General features: G+C 34.1%; 1 pseudogene; it reads left to right on the forward strand.

The window, feature by feature from the left end:
• The first annotated feature begins 22,023 nt into the window (after positions 1–22,023).
• Positions 22,024–22,964, forward strand: LOC114088838 (olfactory receptor 8G50-like; annotated as a pseudogene).
• The last annotated feature ends 455 nt before the right edge of the window (positions 22,965–23,419 follow it).

Here is a 23,419-nt window from a genome sequence, read left to right on the forward strand (position 1 = left end):
AGGAGAGTTTGAAAAGAGGACAAAAGAAAATGTGACCCATCATCTATTGTTGATGAGACTGCACAATGTCACACACTGTTAGAAAAAGAGTTTGGATGCCTTTCAAATTATGAAACAGAGTTACCTTTTGGCCTGGCAGATTGTAGACATATATCCACATAAAATCTTGTCTATGGATATTCAAAGTAGCTTCATGTATAAAGGCCAAAATTTAGCAGCCACCCAAATGCCCATCCACTGATGAATAGATAAGCAAAATGTAGAATAGCCATACAATGGAGCATTATTCTGTAATAGAAGAAATAAGTACTGAGGTATGCCATGTCATGAGTGGACCTGAAACAAGGAAAGAAACCAGACATGAAAGGCCATATGTAGTGTGATTCCACTGATACCCGGTGTCAACAAATAAATAACTTCACACTGCATCTCAAAGCCCTAGAAAAAGAAGAAAAGGACAGCATCAAAAGTAGCAGAAGGCAAGAAATAATTAAAATTAGAGCTGAAATCAATGAAATAGAAACAAAAGAAACAATTTAAAAAATTGACAAAACTAAAAGCTGGTTCTTTGAAAAAAATAAATTAAATTGACAGACCCTTAGCCACACTAACAGAAGGAAGGAGAGAGAGAACTCAAATTATAAGCATACATGATGAAAAGGCAATATCACAACAGACACTACAGAAATACAGAGGAAAATTAGAAATTATTTTGAAATCTTATACTCCAATAAAATAGAAGACATTGAAGGCATCAACAAATTTCTTAAGTCATTCAATTTGCCCAGATTGAATCAGGAAGACATACACAATTTAAACAGACCAACATCAAGTGAGTAAATAGAAGAAGCCATCAAAAGCTTACCAACCAAGAAAAGTCCAGGATCGGATGGATACACAGCTGAGTTCTCCAAGACTGTTAAAGAAGAACTAATATCAATACTCTTCAATTTATTTCAGGAAATAGAAAAAGAGGAAGTAATTCCAAACTCATTTTATGAAGCCAATATCACCCTGATCCCCAAATCAGACAAAGACACACCAAAGAAAGAAAACTTCAGACCATCATCTCTAATAAACATAGATGCAAAAATTTTCAATAAAATTCTGGCAAATCGAATACAAAAACATATCAAAAATATTGTGCATCATGATCAAGTGGGATTCATCCCAGGAATGCAAGGTTGGTTCAACATATGTAAATCAATAAATGTAATTTATCACATCAATAAACTTAATGATAAGAATCATATGATCATCTCAATAAATTCAGACAAAGCATTTGACAAAATACAGCACCGCTTTATGTTCAAAACACAAGAAAAACTAGGAATAACCGGAACATATCTCAACATCTTAAAGACTATCTATGCTAAGCCTCAGGCCAACATCATTCTAAATGGAGAAAATTTGAAGGCAATTCCTCTAAAAACTGAAACAAGACAGGGATGCCCTCTTTCACCACTTCTATTCAACATAGTTCTTGAAACACTGGCTAGAGCAATTATTCAGACAAAAGAAACCAAAGGGATATGTATAGGAAAAGAGGAACTTAAATTAACACTATTTGCTGATGATATTATTCTATACGTAGAAGACCCAAAACACTTCACCAAAAACTTCTAGAACTTGTAAATGAATCCATCAAAGTAGCAGGATATAAAATCAATACCCATAAATCAAAGGCATTTCTGTATATCAGTGACAAATTCTCTGAGAAGGAAATGAGGAAAACTATCCCATTTATAATATTCTCAAAATAAAATAAGATACTTGGGAATCAACTTAATGAAAGAGGTAAAAGATCTATATAATGAAAACTAAAGAGAGAAATCAAAGAATTCTCCCTTAAAAGATGGAAAGATCTACCTTGCTCTTGTATAGGCAGAATTAATATTATCAAAATGACCATACTACCAAACACACTATACAGAATTAATGCAATTCTGGTCAAAATCCCAATGGTATTCCTCATAGAAATAGAAAAAGCAATCATGAAATTCATCTGGAAAAATAAGAGACCCAGAATAATTAAGCAATCCTTAGCAAGAAGAGTGAAGCAGGTGGCATTGCTATACCAGACCTTAAACTATACTATAGAGCAATAGTAACAAAAACAGCATGATATTAGCACTAAAACAGACTGGTAGACCAATGGTACAGAATAGAGGACACAGAGACTAACCCACAAAATTACAATTATCTTATATTAGACAAAGGTGTCAAAAACATGCACTGGAGAAAAGATAGCCTCTTCCACAAATGGTGCTGGAAAAACTGGAAATCCATAGGCAACAAAATGAAATTAAACCCCTATCTCTCGCCATGCACAAAACTTAACTCAAAATGAATCAAAGACTTAGGAATTAAACCAGAGACTCTGTGTCTAATAGAAGAAAAAGTAGGCCCAAATCTTCATCATGTGGGATTAGGACCCAACTTCCTTAATAAGACTCCTATAGCACAAGAATTAAAACCAAGAATCAATAAATGGGATGAAATCAAAATAAAAAGTTTCTTCTCAGCAAAAGAAACAATCTGTGAGGTGAACAGAGAGCCCACATCCTGGGAGCAAATTTTTATCCCTCACTCATCAGATTGAGCACTAATCTCTAGGGTATATAAAGAACTCAAAAAGCTAAGCACCAAAAAAACAAATAACCCAATCAACAAATGAATCAAGGACCTGAACAGACACTTCTCAGAAGAGGATATACAATCAATCAACAAATATATGAAAAAAATGTTCATCATCTCTAGCAATCAGAGAAATGCAAATCAAAACTACTCTAAGATATCATCTCACTCCAGTCAGAATGTCAGCTATTATAAAGACAAACAACAAGAAGTGTTGGCGAGGATGTGGGGAAAAAGGTACACTCATTCACTGCTGGTGTGACTGCAAATTGGTGCAGCCAATATGGAAAGCAGTATGGAGACTCCTTGGAAATCCGGGTGTGGAACCATTATTTGACCCAGCTATCCCTCTCCTCGGTCTATATCCAAATGACTTAAAAACAGCATACTACAGGGACACAGCCACATCAATGTTAATAGCAGCACAATTCACAATAGCTAAACTGTGGAGCAAACCTAGATGCCTTTCAGTGGATGAATGCATAAAAAATATGGCATATATACACAATGGAATATTACTCAGCATTAAAAGAGAATAAAATCATGGCATTTGCAGGTAAATGGATGGAGTTGGAGAAGACAGTACTAAGTGAAGTTAGCCAATACCAAAAAAACAAATGTCAAATGTTTTCTCTGACATAAGGAGGCTGACTCATAGTGGGGTACGGAGGGGGAGCATGGGAGGAATAGATGAATTCTAAATAGGGAAGAGGGGTAGGAAGGAAAGGGAGGGGCAGGGAATTAGAAAGGGCAGTGGAATGTGATGGACATCATTATCCACAGTATATGTATGAAGACTCTAATTGGGTGTCAACACACTTTATATATAAACAGAGATATGAAAAATTGTGATATATATGTGTAATAAGAATTGTAATGAAAAAAGTACATCTATAAAGGCATGAATTGGTGTGAACATACTCTATATACAAAGATGAAAAATTGTACTCTATATGTGTGATAAGAATTGTAAAGCATTCTTCTGTCATGTATTTTAAAAAAATAAAATCAATAAAACTAAAAGAAAAATTATGTAACATTTAATGAACATTGGGTAAAATGTTATATTAAATAAATTTTACTCCATAATAGTTTACATGAGAATAATTTCTATAACACGTTTTCATTATTCCTCAAAAATTCTTTTATCTTTCATGAGGAAAAAATTAGGACATTTTTCCATTCTAGTCTTGCTAGGCACTTCTTGCAGGTATGTATCAATATACAGAATTTTAGCAGAGAAGTAAATGAAAGCTGTTTTTATTTAATGTCTAAGACATACTGTTTCACTGTATCCTATCATATTAATTGAATATAGTTAGTACAGATCAATGAAAATAAAAACAAATCTTCCAAACATTGCTTACTCATTATACTTTTATAATTTTCCTTCAAAAGAAATAACTTCAGATAATTCATTCAGTGTCTCAAAAATTTCCTGAAATTTTTAATTTTTAAATGACTTCTCATAAAATTCACTAGAGCTCTAACAATATCTGTTGTATCTTTCCTTTTAATCCATTGTTAAGTAAGAATATTGAAAATACTATACACTTGAGAACCAATGTGAGGGAAAAAAAAACCTTAACTGTTGATTATCCTCAGAGTAGGCACTTGTGAGATAATATTCCAGTGAGAGGTCATTATCATTGTTTGTTCCTAATCAGACTCTTATTATCTATACTCGGCATATAAAATCATCACATCAGCCAAACTTTGCCAAGTGGCAAGTGGCTTTGGGCATCAGCTTCAACAGAGATTAAGATTAGTAACACAAAGTCACTTCCTCACATCATCAAAAAGCAGAACACAACAGACACTAGTATGGCAATATGTAAATCAATGGATGTGTAACTGATGTGATTCTGCAATCTGTATATGGGGTAAAAATGGGAGTTCATAACCCACTTGATTCAAAGTGTGAAATATGTTATATCAAGAACTATGTAATGTTTTGAACAACCAACAATAAAAAATTTTTAAAAAAATCCTTTTCCTCCAGAGCAACTGAGAAGAAAAATACATAACACTAGACACTCTGGGAAGGAGGAGGAGTATGTGTGAATCCCAGACCTTGACTATAAAAATAATAGTCTTCTGCTTCAGGAGATGCCCATAGTTGCTTATGACTCTTCCTATTCTCAATGTAAGACCACACTCCCTGGTGAGCACATGTTCCCATGTTATCAACTGGTCCTCTACAATGTGCAATCATGGCAAACCCTTTTTTGTTTAACCGTTTCAACTCAGGCAGGGTGAAGTTTTGTTCATTCATTTTTAATCTGTAGTAACTCATGTCTGTGCTTCTTGCATTAATTTTATTGATCACCTTTTATTGACACTCGATGTATGCAAGGCACTGTGCCAGCACTGTAATGTGTTTACAAATAAGTATGGAAGAAGCACCGGTAAGTAACTCAGTGAATCCAGAAATACTACATGCTACAGAGAATCAAAATAACATCTCATGGACACACAGAATTTGGTCTTATTAACTATGACGTCACTATTAAAGATCTTAACTAAAGGGCCTTAACTATTAAATAGGATTTCACAAGATAAGTTGATAGAAGAGAAACAAAAGATATAATGAGTTAAAGTCTCCACAGCTTTCATACATATACATACATATATATTGATATATATATTTTGCTGGTATGTATCAATATACAGAATTTTAGCAGAGAAGTAAATGAAAGCTGTTTTTATTTTATGTCTAAGACAAACTGTTTCACTGTATTCTATATATGTATACGTTGAATTCCTTTGATTTTCAAAGTAATGTTTAAAATTTAGGCTAGTGAGGCTGAGGCAGAAGGATTGCTAGTTCAAGTTGATTTCTTCTGATTTTCAAAATAATTCTAAACATAAGATTTCTAGATTTGTAACTTAAGATATTCACCTTACTATTATTGTTCAGACGTTACCTGATTTCACTTAACTATGACACATTGTTCTCTATGTTCATCTACACCACATCCGTAGTTTGTGTCTATAAGATCACTAACTACAAAGGATTTATCAGAAAGTTTACAAAAATCAGGATAACTCAGGATTATCCCATATTTTCACTCTATTAGTACATTAAATGTCCAAAGAAACAAAATCTGCATATATTTTGTGTTTACAATTGCAAACTGAGAGGCAGAGAAAAAAAATAACAGGAAGCAGGCAGGGGTGGGAGGTAGGAAATATATACCCATATATAATGTTTATATGGGTATAAACATTTACTTATGTTAGATGAACAAGTTCTAAAGATGTTCTATTGAGTAGATATTGTGCATTTCCTCTCTTTAAGAAGACAGATCTCATATTACATATTCTTAACAAACAAAAAACATAATCAAAACCAACAAAAACCACAAAAGAACATAAGGGAACTTTAGGAGGCAGTAGATGTATCAATTACTTTGAATGTTGTACTAATATTATGAGAGTTAGATAGGTCTAAACTCAACAAATGGTGCACACTAAATATGTACAGTTACTTGTATATACATTCTTCCTCAATAAAACTGTTAGGAAACAAACAGAATCTTTTTGCCCTCACACTGTTCTGGTATTTTGCATTTGGTACATTTATCTCCAAGAAGGATCTGACAAACAGAGCCAAGATCACTATGAAGGACAGGTTATTTGTAAATTCCCCTGATGCCTAAGACATTCACACACGTGCAAATACACACACACACACACACACACACACACTTGTAAAGAGAAACAGGAAGCTGTAGGAATTAAGATAATGTGTCAGAGTCACACTGATGCATTGGGGGATCTCAATCCATGGAATGAGTCACAGCTCATAACAGCTGTCAAAATTGGAATGAATGGGTTAGAGATAATGGGCCTTATTTGTTGGGAACCAGTATTAGTGGGACAGACTTTTGAGATGCAAGGAACACAGAAAAAGAAGTTGACTGAGAAATGTAAAGAATCAGATATGTGGGGGACAGATTTCTTAGTCTGTTTTGTTCTGTGACAGGAGCGTACCACAGACGGGCCAGGCATGTTGGCACACACCTGTTATCCCAGTGCCTGGGGAAGCTGAGGCAGAAGGATCACAAGTTCAAGGCCATTCTCAATAACATAGAGAGACCCTATGCAACTGTCTCAAAATAAAACATAAAAAGGGCTGAACATGTGAATCAGTGATTAAGCATACCTGGGTTCTATTCCCAGTACAAAAACAAATAAATAAATACCATAGATCCAGTAATGTACAATGGTCAGAACTTTGTATGTCTCAAGGTTCTGAAGGCTAGATTCTAGTCCAAGGTCAAACGGTCACATATGGCAATGGCCTTTGCCACAAAAATCACATAGTGGAATTTTTAAGGACACAAGACACTCACTTGAGAGAGAGAGGGAAGCAGCCCATCTCATTCTTAAATTAGGAACCCACACCTATGGTAATTAACCTGTTCTCAAAACACTGATGATTCAGTCACCTCATGACTTAATCTCCTGTGTAAGGTCCCAATTCTCAACACAATTAAATTTGGGCACCAAATTTACAATACATGGAATTTTGAGGACATTTAAAACATATTAGTATGGGAGCTCTGCTTTGTTGTTACAGATACAATCAGAAAATGCAGTAAAATAAAAAACTGACGTTTTATGAAATACAACTAGAAAACTGTAGTGTTGGGTTAATGAAATTGGCCACATTTTATCTCAATCATGAAATAATGATTTCCTACTGTAGACATACTTCAGCTTTATAGGCAAGCATAGAATTGGCCCACAATTGTGGAAGTTTGTGTTCTGCAAGAGATGACCAAATGGAGAGTCAGAGAGGGCTGGTATCCTGAAGCAAATTTGTAGTACTTCACTTAAATCTGCTGTGTATTTCTGACAATTTTATAAGTGTATTTTGATTCAATCTTGCTTGAAAATATCTCTCTTAGCTTTTTGATCTTTTACTCTGATAAAGACATGGAAATAATATTTTTAATTAAGTGTTTCTACTTTGTGTCTGCAATTTCTTAATAATTAATAGCTAGACAGTGCTATACTTTTCATGTTTTGAGAGTATATAGCATAATTTTTGTGTGACACCAGAGATTTGTACATTGTTTGGAGGGAACTGAATGGATACATTTGAAAAAAAAATACAAAGATGAATATCAAGGTTTACAGAACAGTAAAAAGTGAGTGATTTATAATGGAATACTCTTTTGTTCAGCATGATGTCCTTATTATTTTGTATTTGTTTTAATTTTTATAAAACATTTATTGAAATGTAGCATTTATTGAAATTTACCTTTTTTCAACTGTTCAATTCAGTGATTTTTGTGTGTACATGTAGTTATCCACACATCACTGTTTTTTAATTATAGAACACCTTCATCACATCCCCAACAAAAACCTATGCTCATTAGCAGTACCATCCAGCACCTCCCTGCCCAAAGTCCCTGGAAGACAATAAGCTACTTTCTGTCCCTATGAATTTTCCTGTTTTGCATACTTTATATCAATGAAATCATATAATGTGTGCTCTTTTCTATTTTCTTTCACTTAAAATGTTTCAAGTGCTTTCATGATGTGCCATACTTCAGTGCCTTTTTATTGAAGAATATGCTACATTTTGTTTCTCTATTCATTCCTGGGTGGCTTTCACTCTTTGGTTCTTATAAGCAGAGCAGCTCTGGACATTCACATATAACTTTCTGTTATGGATGTATGTTTTATTTCCTTGTGAGTACTTTACACAGCAGTAAAATTTCTGGGCCGGGAGGTAACTCTACATTTCATATTTTGAAGAATTGCCGCAGTTGTTTTCCTCAAAGTTTATTCCATTTTGCAGTCCCACCAGTAATTGATGAAACGGATGAAAGTTCACAATTCTTCCCATTCTTGCCAAGACTTGTTTTGATCTCTAGTTTTGATCATAACTTTCCTGATGAATGTGTATTATGATTTAGATGCTAGGTATCCTCCAAAAGTTCATGTGTGAGACAATGCAAGACAGTTTAGAGTTTAAATGATTGTGTTATGAGAGCCTTAATCTGATCAGTGCATTATTCCACTGATAGAGATTAACTGTGTGATAACTATAAGCAGGTAGGTTGTGGCTGGAGGAGGTAGGTCATAGGAAGCATGACTTTGGACTATATATTTTGTCCCCAGTGAGTGGTGCTATCTGTTCTCTCTGCTTAAGGATTATCATGTCCTGAAACACTTTCCTCCATCACACTCATCTGCCCTGTTGTTCTGCCTCATCTCAGACCCAGAGCAATGGAGCTGCCATCTGTAGACTAAGACCTCTGGAACTGTGAGCCTCCAAATAAACTTTTCCTTCTTTAAAATTGTTCTTGTCAGATCTTTTGGTAACAATGGCAGAAAGGCTGATTAAAACAATGTGAAATATTTTGTTATTATGATTTCCTTTATATTTTCTTAATAATGAATGATGATGAATATATTTGTAGCTATGTTAGTCATTCATGTATCTCACTTAGAATAATGTCTATTAAAATCCTCTGACTTTTAAAAGGGTGTTATTGACCTTTTAATTGTTATATTGTTCACTATGAATCCTGACCATAAGCTCTCCCTGGCTATTATCATTATCCATGAAATTTAATATACATTAAAAGCATTGTCCCAATTTTATGCATTGTCATAAAATCCTTTTCTTCCTGGTGTTCCCAAAAGGAATATTTAAAAACTTTTTCACAATACCCACTTTAATTTTTTGTATGGTACTCCCTGGTTTTGGCATCTTATCTAAGAAATTACTATCAAAACAAAGCCACAACTATATAGAATTTTTTTCTAATAGTGCCATCATGTCTTACATTTCATTCTATGACCCACTTTGAATTAGTTTTGGGGGTGGTATGAGAAAGAGGTCCAAATTAATTCTGTGCACCATTATTCTCGCACACAATTATTGAAAAAATTTATTCTTTCTCTGTTGCATCTCCATGAAACCATTATAGCAACTCAATTGAAAGTTTTAAAATTTTAAGTACAATGTCTTTCATCATTTTTATTTAGTTTATTGCTATGCATTTTATTCTTTTCATGACATTATAAGTAGATTTCCTCATTGCTAATTGCATATGTGTAAAATCAATTAAATTGATGTGCTGATTTGTATTCCACAACTAGACTTATTAATTGAAATATTTCCAATATAATATTTTTTCTTATTCACAGGTTCCTCATGTTTTTCTGTATACAAGTTTTTGACATTTACAATTAGAGAGAGTGTCACATTTTGTTTTCCAATCAGGAAGTTTTGTAATTTTATTGTTTTGCCTGATTTCCGTAGCTAGATCTACTAGTAAATTGGAATAAAAGTACAAGGAGTGGACATCTTATCTTGTTCAACATCTTGAAAATCTTTCAGTCTTTTATCATCAAGTGTAATATTGGTGTGAATGCTTTTTATGCTGTGGCTATTGTAACAGTAAGAAAAATAGCTTTCCTTTATCAGGACTTGACAGGATTACTAAAAAGTCATGGAAGTTTTGGAGCACTCAATGTAAGTTATCAGAATAGTTCTTTGGGTGGTGAGAGACTGGGTATTACTAAAAATTATCATCACAGCATAGAACAAAAGTAGAGAGAGTTCTGTTTTATGTTTGTTTACAAGACATATATTATTGGGATTGTAAAGTCTTAGATGGTAAGGGAAGACTTGTGGAAACCTGGAGGTAGATGGCTGACAAGACTTGACCTCTGTTTCATACCACAATGTGAGACGGATGAATAATATAATTTCAAAATTGTAGTCTCTTCCTACTTAGAATTCTTAGAAGAAAATGGCAGAAGAAAATCATTCCCTAGTGACTGAGTTCATCCTCGCTGAATTAATAGAAAAACCAGAGCTCCAGCTGCCCCTTTTCCTCCTCTTCCTAGGGATCTATGTGCTCACAGTGGTGGGGAATCTGGGCATAATCACACTGATTGTGCTCAGCTCTCACCTGCACACCCCTATGTGCTATATCCTAACACTCTTCTAACATGATGTGCTGCCTTATCTGAGGCCCCAAAGAATGGAGTACATGGACTAAGACCTCTGAATCTGTGAATTCTAAAATAACATTTTATCATATAACTGTGTTTCTTTGATCTTGTGTTTACAGTAACAGAAAAACCAACTAAAACATGAATTCATATGGGGAGTGTTTATGTACTTAGGAAAGTTAAAATTGCAAAATTATTTTCAGAAGAATGATGAGTACCTTTCCTACCCAAAAACTCACTATCCATTTTGAAAGGAAAATGATTTATTTTATGGTTAAAAAAGTAAATTATTATCAAAAGAATTTCTCTTTTTTGCTTTGGCCTATTAAGTTCCCAAAGGTATCTTTAAAAATGGCAACCAGAAAACGTGTGTAAGACGAGAGGTAACTAACTGTCTCCATCAGTAAGAACCAAAAGCTCTTTGTGGCATCCACTGGTTGCTTAACTTCCCTTTCCATTTTCTTGATAGTTCTATCCAGATGAGTTTTACCCTCACTAGAAGGATTTCTCAGAGCCTAACATAAGCATGTAAATTTATAAGTTGCATTTAAGAAATCATCTCTCTCTCTCTCTCTCACTCTCTCCCTCCCTCCCTCCCTCTCTCTATGGTGATAGGGATTGAATCCAGGGCCTTGTGCATGCAAGGCAAGCACTCTAACAACTGAGCTATATACCCAGCCCTATCTGTCTCATTAAAAAGGCATAAACAGCTCTTGATTTACTACTAGTTTGCCTTAAAATACATAGCAAACATTCCAATGCAGCATCTTGTACTTCTCATGCCATAAAAGTAAAATTGTTATGAGACAGCGGAGGCTAATCCCCTATTTTGAAAACTAAAAGAAACTTTCTAATTTTATGTGTCCTAGTCACTTATTTTTATACCCAGTTAATGATACTACAAAAATATATGTGTGTATGTCTCTCCATACATGAGTATATATGTATATGATATTTATATGAGTATGTGTCAATATGTAACAAGCATGTATATATGTGGGTTTTCCATTCATACTGCTTGGGTATGTTTTACAAGTTTTATGTGTATATAATTGTAAGATAATACTCTAGGTATTAAACAAATCACCTTCAGCATTTTCTTTATGTTAATGGTTTATAGGTATTAAATGACTATTTATAAAATGATGGTTACATTTCCAAACCTTTATTTATATATTGAATTCATTTTTAGAAAAACAGAAATAACTGTTCAGCTTCTAGTAATTCTGAGAACTTGTGGAATATATGCTATTGAAATACTTGCATAGATATCAGCTAGATTCCTGTTGGGTTAAATATTAATCAGAGCCTAGAAAAGCTTGTAGTAAGATAAAAAATGTGATGACAAAGGAGTTGTAGGGAGGAAGGCCACTTCTCTTATCTCCAATCTTTACATCAGGGTCTAAACAGAGTTACCCTGGATGTAAAATAAAGGAATGTACTTATAATACATCTGTGGATCTCAACCTGTGCAGTGGGAATGTAAAATATCCTGTACTTATATTCTGCCTATAGGTGTAGTGCAGATCTTCACTGTATCCCAACTTGCTGCCATGGAGGAGTGTGTGAGTAGTAAAACATCTAAAAACTTCCTTTTGAGTTCTCTACGTTCTTTCTTTGGGATCAGTAAATAGTAAACATTGGGTGTTTATTTTTCTGGGATTGACATTTTCCTGAGGTTGAAAATTTCCAAAATGGAAAGGGATCTCTATTTAAAAAATGATTGAGAAACTTGAAGAATGAAACCTATTACAGAATAGGAAAAGGGAACAAATAGACTATATTAAATATAATTGTAGAGGAACATAGGCAATAAAAACGCTTAATAATTGAAAGGATCATAGAATTATAACACAGTTTGTCACTGGGTACTCTGATAAACTTGTATAGTGTTCTTATGTAGTTTGTCTTCATTTATCTAATATAAACATTAACTTAAAAAATAGTTCCTCACTTACTCTTAGCATTTTCGTGGACCATCAGGATATTACAGGAACAGACTTCAGGAGAAGGAAATTTTGTTAGCTATTCCTAAAGAAGATTAATATCCAGAATACACAAAAACTTTTGTAAAAACTCCAACCCCCCAAATAGCCCAATCAATAAATAAACAAATGAACTAAAAATAAATTTCTCAAAAGAAAATATACTAATGTAAAACAAATATATGAAAAAATTTTCAACATTCTTAGCAACCAGAGAAATGGAAATAAAAATTGGAGACTTCATCTCACTCCAGTTAGAATGGAAGTCATTAAGGATGCAGACAATAATAAATACTGAAGAGGATATAGGGGAAAAGGAACATTTTCCCATTACTGGTGGGATTATAAATTAGTGTAGCTGCTATAGAAATCAGAATGTTGGTTCCTCAAAAGATTAGAAATTAAACTACCATATGACCCAGCTATACCACTTCTCAGTATTTATTCTGAAGACTTTAAGGAAGCATACTATAATGATACACTCATACCCATGTTTATAACAGCACAATTTACCGTGGCCAAATTATGGATTCAGCCTAGGTGTTTATCAATGGATGCATGGATAAAGGGGATGTGGTACATGTGCACAATGGAGTTTTACTCTGCCATGAGCAAGAGTGAACCTATGTCATTTACACGAAAATGGATGAAACATGAGAGAATTCTATTAATAAATGTAAGTCAAGCTCAGAAAATTGAGGACATATGTTTTCTTTTATATGTAGAAACTAGAGGGGGGGGAATTATAGTGATGGATCTTATTCAAACAGAGGGGAGACCAGTAGAATAGAAGAACAGTACCAGGGAGAAGGAGGAGTTTAAGGAAAGAGGAAGTTCTGATAAATCATACTGAACAAATTATATTATTGTATTGCATGCATGTTTGGCTAAGTAACAATGTTACGCATAACTATAATGTACCAGTTAAAATATGAAAAATATGAAATGTGTAAAGTATACATAAAACATAAAATATTTTTAACATCTATCAAAATCCACAAGAAAGGTGCATGCCATGCTGGGTGAAATAGTCTATATACTATCTCTACAATTCTGTGTCCATTCCTGTGGTCTTCTCTTCAGTCTCACAGCTTCACCATCTCGAATGGCCTGCTGAAACCAACAGGTTACTTCTCATGCATTTGTCACCAGTCCAGGTCGCAATTGGGTTCACCTTTGGTTCATGATCCTTACTGTAATGATGTGTCCACTGGTATTGTTTACTATTAACAACTGCTGTAGATTACACTTATAAAGACACGAATTGGGTGTCAACCTACTTTATATACAAACATATATGAAAAATTGTGGTATATATGTTAATAAGAATTGTAATGCAAAAAAGTACATGTATAAAGACATGAATTGGTGTGAACACACTTTATATACAAAGAGATGAAAAATTATGCTTTATATGTGTAATAAGAATTGTAATGCATTCCACTGTCATGTATTTAAAAAATACAATCAATTAAATAATAAAAAAAATAATCAAATTCTTGAGAACAAAAGTTGTGTATTGTTTTCATCCTATTTTTATTTCTAAGGTTAGATCTTTATTGATGAGCAACATTTTTTATGGAGCCATAAATTATGTTACTAAGTTTTTTCACTTTAGAACTTAATGGTAGGGCCGGGGTTGTGGCTTAATGGTAGAGTACTTGCCTAGCATGTTTGAGGCACTGGGCTCAATCTTCAGCACCACATAAAAAAGTAAATAATAATTATTTTATAATAATATATTGTGTCCATCTATACTAAAAAATAATTGAAAAGAAAAACTTAGTGGAAACTTTAGCAATTCCCAAAATACCTTATAACACCAGAGTAAAGGTCTATAACTAATAAAAATTCAAAACATTTCAGGTAAATTTAATTGTGAAAACCTACTTCAATTATTGTCTCAAAATTATATTATACTTAGTGGATATTTGGTAAAAACATTAAATACAAGATGACTTTCAATCATTTTAGAATGAGAATAATGTTTATAGTATATATGTTCGTTGTTTCTCAATATTTAAGTTTATCTTTATAAGGAAAGAAGTAATCATCTCTCTTTTTCAGTCTTGTTAGGTATTCATCACTGGTCTTTGTCAATGTCAAATGTATTTGAGCATAAAAGCTCAATGAAAAATTTAGCTTTTATTCATATTCAAGCCAAGTCAAAAATTCTAAGAACTACTATTTTATGAGTGTATCGTATTATATACAGAGAATAGAGGTCAGATAAAACAATTTCAAGTCTTATAAAATTAGTTTCTTTCCTGATTATATAATATTTTTTCTTTTGCAAAAAAATATGATTCTTTCAACAATTCCTTCAGTGTATGTCTCAAAAGTTTTCAGAAATTTTTATTTTTAATATCATGGCATGAAATTTAGTAGAACTCTAACAATATCTCTCACATCCTTCTTTTCCAACCATAATCAAATAAGAACATTGGTAATATTAAACACATGAGAACCATTGTGGATTTTCCCCACAGTTGACACTTGAGAGATGAGGTTCCAGTGGGAGGTCATTATCAATGTTTGCTCCTAATCAGACTCTTATTATCTATACCCAGCTTAAGAAATCATTGCATCAGCCAAATTTTGCAGAGAACCAATTGTCCTTGGGAGTGAGTTTTAGCAGAGATCAGGATTAGTGACTCAAAGAATACCTTTGGTCTATCTCCTCTCATACATGTAATTTTCCCTCCAGAGCAACTGAGCAGAACAAATAGACAACATCGAATTATCTGGGAAGAAAGAGGGGTATGTTTGGATCCCAAAATTTGATTTTTACGTTTTGAAATCTTCTGATTATAGAGTTGCATGTAGCTGTTTATCTGTCTTTCTCAGTCTTTATAATTACAGCCACACCATCTTAAGAACACAAATGCCTCCTTGTTTATTTATTTCCACTCAGGCCTGTAATGGTTTTGTTCATTCATTATGATTCTGCATAAACTTATCTCTAAGTTTCTTACTGTAATTTTATTAATCACTTTATATTAAGACAATATATGCAAGGCACTTTGCCAGTACTATATTGGATTTACAATTAAGTATAGAAGAAAAGCTGGTAAATAACTCAGTTATGTCAGAATTAGGACATGCTACATGGAGGAAAATATAACATAGTCAAGGGCTTGCAGAATTGGGTCTTATTAAATGAGACTATTAAATATCTTTTGTTGTTGTTACTGGGAACTGTACTCAGGGACACTCAATCACTGAGCTGCATCCTCCATCCCTTTTTTAATGTTTTATTTAGAGCCAGGGTCTATCTGAGTTGCCTAGAACTTCACTAAGTTACTGAGACTGTCTTTGAACTCACAATCCTCCTGTCTCAGCCTCCCGAGCCACTGGGAACAATTAAAGATCTTAAAGAAAGGGTCCTAACTAGTAAATAAGATTACACAGGATAAGGTGATAGATGAAAACAAAAAACAAAAAGAACATTACAAATTAAAACTGTGAGCCAACCAAAATCCTTTCATGTATTAGTCATATCACTGTTAAGAATACAAGTTAGTCCAGAAAAACCTTCAGGGGCACCCACTCTGGTCTAGGACCATAACAATGGTGTTCTTTAGCCTCTTCCCAATCATGCTATTTACCAATGTGTAGTCGACCTCCTTGTCCCCTTCTAGGTTCTAACACTCCAAAGAGTAATTATTCTTTATTTATCTCTCTATCCTAAACTCTGACAACAAACTTTTTGCTTATCAGTATTAAACTCCTTTTAATATGAATCCACATTTACATCCTAGCAGTATCTTCATGAAGCATTACCACCAATAAAACCCTTCATTACTATTATTTATGAATTTCAAAATAATTTCTGGTGTGGCATAATCCAAGTTTATGACTGAATGCTTTTTTTTCAAGACAAGATTGACTATAATTCCTATGGTGAGAAAACCTCAACATTTCTCACTTATGATTGATTATCTTCAGATATGAGCTGAGTCCACATAGCTATGAGGTATTATTCTCTATTTTCACATAACATCAGGTCACTACAAGAGATTTAGCCAATATTTTATTAAAATCAGGAAAACCAAGTAGCATCCTATTCTTTCACCCTACTAATACAGCAAAAATCTAATGAAACACAAACTTTGGGTATATTTTATCAACCTTATGATGATTCTGAGTAATGCTGCTTTCTTTTATAAACACTCAAAACTATTTTCTCCCCAATGGAAATCTTGACATTTTATACAACATGGATGAACATGAAGGATGCTATCCTAAGTAAAATAAACCAGTCCAAACAGACAAATACTCCATGAGTCTCCTTTAAGTTCTTTAAAAGAGTCAATCTCATAGAAGCAGAGGATACAATAATGGAAACCAGGGACAGGATGTTGAGAGAAATAGGGAATGGTTGTTCATTATTCATCAGTCATGTTAGATAAACTAGTCCTGAAAGTGTTCAGTATGGTTCCTAAGGCTAACAACAACTTCCAAGTTGAGAGGAGATCTTATATTAAGTATTCTTACCACAAGCAACAGAAGGAAAACAAAGAAAAAAGCAAAGGGAAACAAATTATGGGAGGTGATATATATGTCAATTTTCTTGAGTGTGATGGTAATATTACTAGTGTTTGGCTAGGTATAAAGTAAATAAATTGTATTCAATAAAAATGTACAAATTTTGCATTATCAACTCTGCCTCAATAAAACTGTTAAGAAACAAACATAACTTTTTTCTCTTAAGTTGTTTTTGTATTTTGATTGTAATTCATTGATCCCAAAGATGAATCAGACAAATGGAGGCTAAGAATATTAATGCAGGGCAGGTTAGTGGAAATTCTCTACGAAGGTCCAAGATATTGAAGCACACAGGTAGTGTTAGCAAAGCAGGACCAGAAGCAATAGACATAAACAATATGTGTCAGAGTCAGACTTTAGTGGGGACTGGTCACATGGAATGGGTCAGAGTCCCACACCTACTGTCAGAGTTGCAATGACTAAGCAAGAGATAATTGAGCTTCTGTGATGCGGGTAGCACTCAGTGGGACAGCCTTGTGGGAGGCCAAGTACACTGAAAAAGTTTTCAGCAAGAAAATTGTAAAGAGTAGAGAATATGGAAGGATATGTGTCTTTGTCCATTTTGTGTTTCTGTAGCAGAATGCCACCAACTGGGTAACGTATGATGAACAGAAATTTATTTGGCTTAATATACTGGAATCTGGGAAGTTCAAGGTCAAAGGTCATATCTGCTGCATTTCATGACAATGATCAGGTGGGACAAGAGTAAACACATGAGATAGAAGAAAGGGGGCAGACTAATTCTTATATTAGGAATCCATACCAGTGATGATTATCCCATTCTCAAAAAACCACTAATCAGTTCACTTTATGACCTCATCTCTTTGTAAAGGACCCAACTCTCAATACTTTGGCACATGGAATCAAGTTTGCAATGTATGAACTCTGGAGGACACATTGAAACCACAGAAGTATGGAAGTTCAGCTTAATTAATAGAGGTACAGCTAGGAGGTATATTAAAATGAATACGTGGGTCTTTTCAAAGAACTAAGTAGGAAGCTCCCAGGTCTGGATTTACAATATCAGCAACATTTGGGCTTGGTCATTAGTTAACAATTTCTACGTGAGACACTCTTCAGCTTTTCTAGTATAGAATAGGCACAGTATTGGAGATTGTCCTCTGCAGAAATTGGCCCAATGAAGAGTCAGAAGAAAGCAGGTATCAGGAAGCACATTACTGGGTCCCTACTTAAATGTTGGATATTTTCTGACAATTTTTCCAGGTACTGTGATTCAGTTTTCTTTAATAATAATAATAATTATTATTATTATTATTATTATTATTATTATTATTATTATAGAAAATAATAATAATAATGATAATTATTACCCCTTGCTCACTTGCTGATATTTTTCTCTGATGAAGACATAGAGGAACATTTTAAATTGACCATGTGTCTGCATTGTGTCTGTTACATTTTAATAGCAGTTAAAAATGCCTATGTTTTCCTTGATAATATATCAAGGGAAAAGTTCCCATGATAGCAAAAGGTTATTATAGTTTTTGAAGCTATATAGCACATTTTTGAGTGTATGTGGGAGAGAATTATGACACCTAATGGGCATATTTGACCTAAGTACAGAAGCATACATCCACCAGGCATAAAATAGATGAGGAAGGCTTACAGATGGCCACACATCAGTATGATGTGATGGAATGTTTTGAATGGTGAGCAAGTTATCAATATTATTTTCTTATTGTTTTAATGTTTATAGCACATTTATTGAAATATAACTGACATTATATAATTCATGTTTTCATATATAGAGTTCAGTGTTTTTTAGCAATATTCATGAAGTCTATAACCATCCCTTTTGTTCTAACAGAATATTTGAATCAGCACTCAAAATAAAGTCCCATACCATTAGCAGTCCTACCCCAATACCTCCTTCCCCACAGTCCAAGACAGATACTAAGCTTGCTTTCTCTATGTATTTCTCTGTTGCAGACACATCCTATAAGTGGAACAACACAATGTACAGTTTCTGGTTTCTTTCACTTAGCATTCCTTTTTATTGCAGAATGATGTTCTATCATGTGGGCATGCTACATTTCGTTTGCTCATTCCTCACAGGATGGATATTTGGGTGGCTTCTACCCTTTGGCTCTTGTAATTACCATTGCTCTGGTCATACACATTTTGATTTCTGTGGATGTGTTTTCAGTTCTTGTATGCACCCAGCAATGAGATTGCTGCCACGAGATAACACTATGCTTCATAATTTGAAGAACTGACTGTTTGCCTAACAGTTTGTACATTGTACAGTCCCTCCAGCAATGGATGAGGGTTTCAATGTCTTCACATTCTTTTCAAACCTTATATATACCTGTCCTTTGAGTTATAGTCTTTCTGATAAATGTGAAATGTCTTTTCACTGTGGTTACAATTTAATTTTCCTTAATAATAAATGATGAGGTGGATATTTTCAGGGGCTTATTGGTCATTTGTGTGACTCAAGTGGAAGAATATTTATTTAAATCCTCTGACCTATTTCCACTGTGCTGTTTGTCCTTTTCATTGTTAAATTTAAGAGTTCTTTATGTATACTGACCATGAGTACTTCCCTGCTGTCACTAGTATTCCAAAAACCTATTATTACTAAAAAGTAATTTCCATATATGTGTTTTACAGAATTACTGTAGATATTGTTCTTTAATGTACACATTTTTATTTTTATTTTTTTAACTTTTTTATGGTTTCTAACTATTTTTTTTCTATGGTGGTCTCTGGTTTTAGCATCTTATCTGAGAAAACATCATCAAATCCTAGACCTCAATGATTTAGTCATTTATTATTATTATTATTACTATCATAAAGTTAGTTTTTTCTTTTAGTTCTTGGAGCATTTTGTAGTTCATTTATTGTGCTGAGTGTGAGAAAGAGGTCTAAATTATTATTACTGAGTAGTATAACAGCACAGTACCTTCAAATTTGTGATAGCATTAATACAAACAAAGTACTTACACAGAAATCCAAGAAGAGGAGAAAGGGAGAAACAAGGCAGTGGCAAACAGCTGTTATAATAGGTCCTGATGGACAGCCGCTGAGAGTATACCCTTGCCATATTTGCACAAAAAAGTTTAAATCCAGGGGATTCTTAAAAAGACACATGAAGCATTATCCTGATCATTTGATGAGAAAAAAATATCAGTGTACAGATTGTGACTTTACAACTAACAAGAAAGTAAGTTTCCATAACCACTTAGAAAGCCATAAGCCTATAAATAAAGTTGACAAAACACATGAATTTACAGAATACACGAGAAGATACAGAGAGGCTTGTGGGAAGCCGGTGGTGGTGATGGCAGTTGGGCTCTGAGAGAATTCCTGAAGAGCTCGCATGGTGCGGCGTGTGCATTCAAAAAATAAAGTTTGTTCCTGCTTAATAAGTGGCTCCTGAATTGTGCCCAGCCAGACTGCGGCATTTGGTGGCCCGTATGGGGAACGAACCCGCGACCTTGGCGTTATCAGCACCAAATTATTGTTATTATTGTTATCGTTACTATTTTTTACTGTTATTATTATTATTTTGGCAATACTGAACGTTGAACCCAGGGCTTCATCCTTCGAGGCAAGTGTGTTACCACTGCACTACATTTCCAAGCCCAAATTATATTTTTTATTGACTCAGCAACATTGGCTTAAAAAAAGTTTTTACTCATATTGAATTGACATGGAATCCATATAACAACTCAGTTGTTCACAGATGTCTATTTACTTTTGGATTGATACTCTTACATTGATCTGTGTGCATATCCTTATGACAAAACCACATCATCTTGATCACTGTAAATTTGTAATAAGATTCTAAATAGGGAAGTGGAACTTCGTAGTATGGTTTCAAATGGGGAAATGTGAACCCCCCAGCTTTATTCTTCTCTTTCAAATTTGTTTTGATTACTCTGAAACCCTTGAATTTTCAGAAAGATTATATCATCAGTCTGCCAATGCTTAAACAAACAAACAAACAGACAAACAAAAAGAAATGGGAGTTTGGAAAGGATGACACTGAATAAAAAGTTTGAGCCTTTTGATTTATGGACATGGATGTCTTTCCATTAATGGCAGTATCTCCCCAATAATAGTTATTATAGTTATTGCTTTAATTTTAGAGGAATAACTTGCATTTCTTTCATTTGTTTGTTTTGTTCATATTCATTTTTTCATGCTATTGCAAGTGGAGTTTTGTGTAGAAAAACAACTAGGTTATTTGGTTGATTTTTTTACTCTACCACTTTGTTTCACTTTTCAATTCATTCTAACAGTTCTTTTTAAAGATATTTTTAGGATTTTCTATGTATGAGATTATGACATTTATAAATAGAGATAGTTTTTCTAATCTAAATTTTCATATAATTTTCTTTCCTGATTGTCATTGCCAGACCTTTAATGTCATCACTAAATATAATAAAAACACAGGGAGTGAATATTTTTCCTTGTTCATTATCTTAGAAAGAAAGATTTTCAGTGCTTTCATCATTATGTGTAATATTGATTTTTTTTAGTATGCTGTTGTTATTTTACCATAAAAAGGTACTTTCTTCCACTTGAAAAGATTATATATAATGCATGAGAACTACTTGGATAACTCAATCAAAGTTTTCAGGACAGTTCTGTGGGACTTCAGGGACTGAATATCAAATAGTAAAGCAGAGAGCACAAATAGGAAAAGTTTCTACTTATACTTATTTATGTGTCACACATTGCTGTTATTGCAACATCATTGACAGCTAACAGTGAAGGAGAAGATGTGAAATGAAGATTCTCTGTGTGAAAAGATTTGGATTCTATTTCGTATTCCATTGTGTGACTTCACAATAAATACTTATTTCAAAAATTCTTTTCTCTTCCTATTTAGAATTCTCAGAAGAAAATGGCACAAGGGAATCTCTCCACAGTGACTGAGTTCATCCTGTCTGGATTAACAGACAAACCAGAGCTCCAGCTACCCCTCTTCCTCCTCTTCCTAGGAATCTATGTGTTCACAGTGGTGGGGAACCTGGGAATGATCACACTGATTGGGCTCAGCTCTCACCTGCACACACCCATGTACTATCTCCTCAGCAGTCTCTCCTTCATTGACCTCTGCCATTCTACTGTGATAACCCCTAAAATGTTAGTAAACTTTGTGACAGAGAAAAACACCATTTCCTATGCTGAATGCATGACTCAGCTCTACTTCTTCCTTGTTTTTGTTATTGCAGAGTGTCACATGTTGGCTGTAATGGCATATGACCCTATGTTGCCATCTGTAACCCCTTGCTTTACAATGTAACCATGTCTACTCAAGTATGCTCCTGGATGGTGGTTGAGGTATACAGCATGGGCTTGATTGGCGCAACAGTTCACACAGCCTGCATGCTTAGAGTGCTTTTCTGTAATGCTCATACAATAAACCAATATTTCTGTGATCTTTTTCCACTACTGGAGCTCTCCTGCTCCATCACTTTTATCAATGAGTTAGTAGTTTTATGCTTAAGTGCATTTAATATCCTTGTTCCACCCCTGACTATCCTTGGCTCTTACATCTTCATCATAGCCAGCATCCTTTGCATTCGCTCCACCGAGGGCAGAGCCAAAGCCTTCAACACCTGCAGCTCCCACATATCAGCTGTTGTTCTTTTCTTTGGTTCACTGGCATTCATGTACCTGCATCCATCCTCGGTCAGCTTCACGAATCAAGGGAAAGTATCATCTGTGTTTTATACAACTGTTGTGCCCATGCTGAACCCTGTGATCTACAGCCTGAGGAATAAGGATGTCAAAGTGGCCCTAAATAAACTTCTTGAAAAGAGAAGTTTGTGAAAGAGGCTATTTTGCTTTAGGAAAAATTTGTAATTTGTACAGATTCAGTAAGGAAGCAATTCTGGGGGAAGAAAAAAAAGGAATGTCCTCAAGTCATGAGATTATTGCTAGTACTTGATTATTTGGGAAGTAAAAAGAAAAAAAACAGTGCCAAGGGTAAGACTGGATAAACAAAATCAGACACATTGAGGATAGCACCCCACTGGGAAATCCCAGATTCCATCTGCCCTGGATAATCTGTAACTCCTCTAAATATTTTAAACAGTTCTTCAAATCCTCTACATGGTCATTAATGTTTTATACATTTGGGACATTGGTCTTTTTAGGCAAAATTCATTACCTTAAATCAGAGAATAAATACATATGGTCATTATATTTTGTATATTCTCTAGCTAAAACTGTTTATTTATATCACAATTTCAGAACTGCTTTCCAATATATTTAGTTTAAAAAGT

This window comes from Marmota flaviventris, chromosome 9 (genome assembly GCF_047511675.1).
Source record: "Marmota flaviventris isolate mMarFla1 chromosome 9, mMarFla1.hap1, whole genome shotgun sequence".
NCBI lineage: Eukaryota > Metazoa > Chordata > Mammalia > Rodentia > Sciuridae > Marmota > Marmota flaviventris.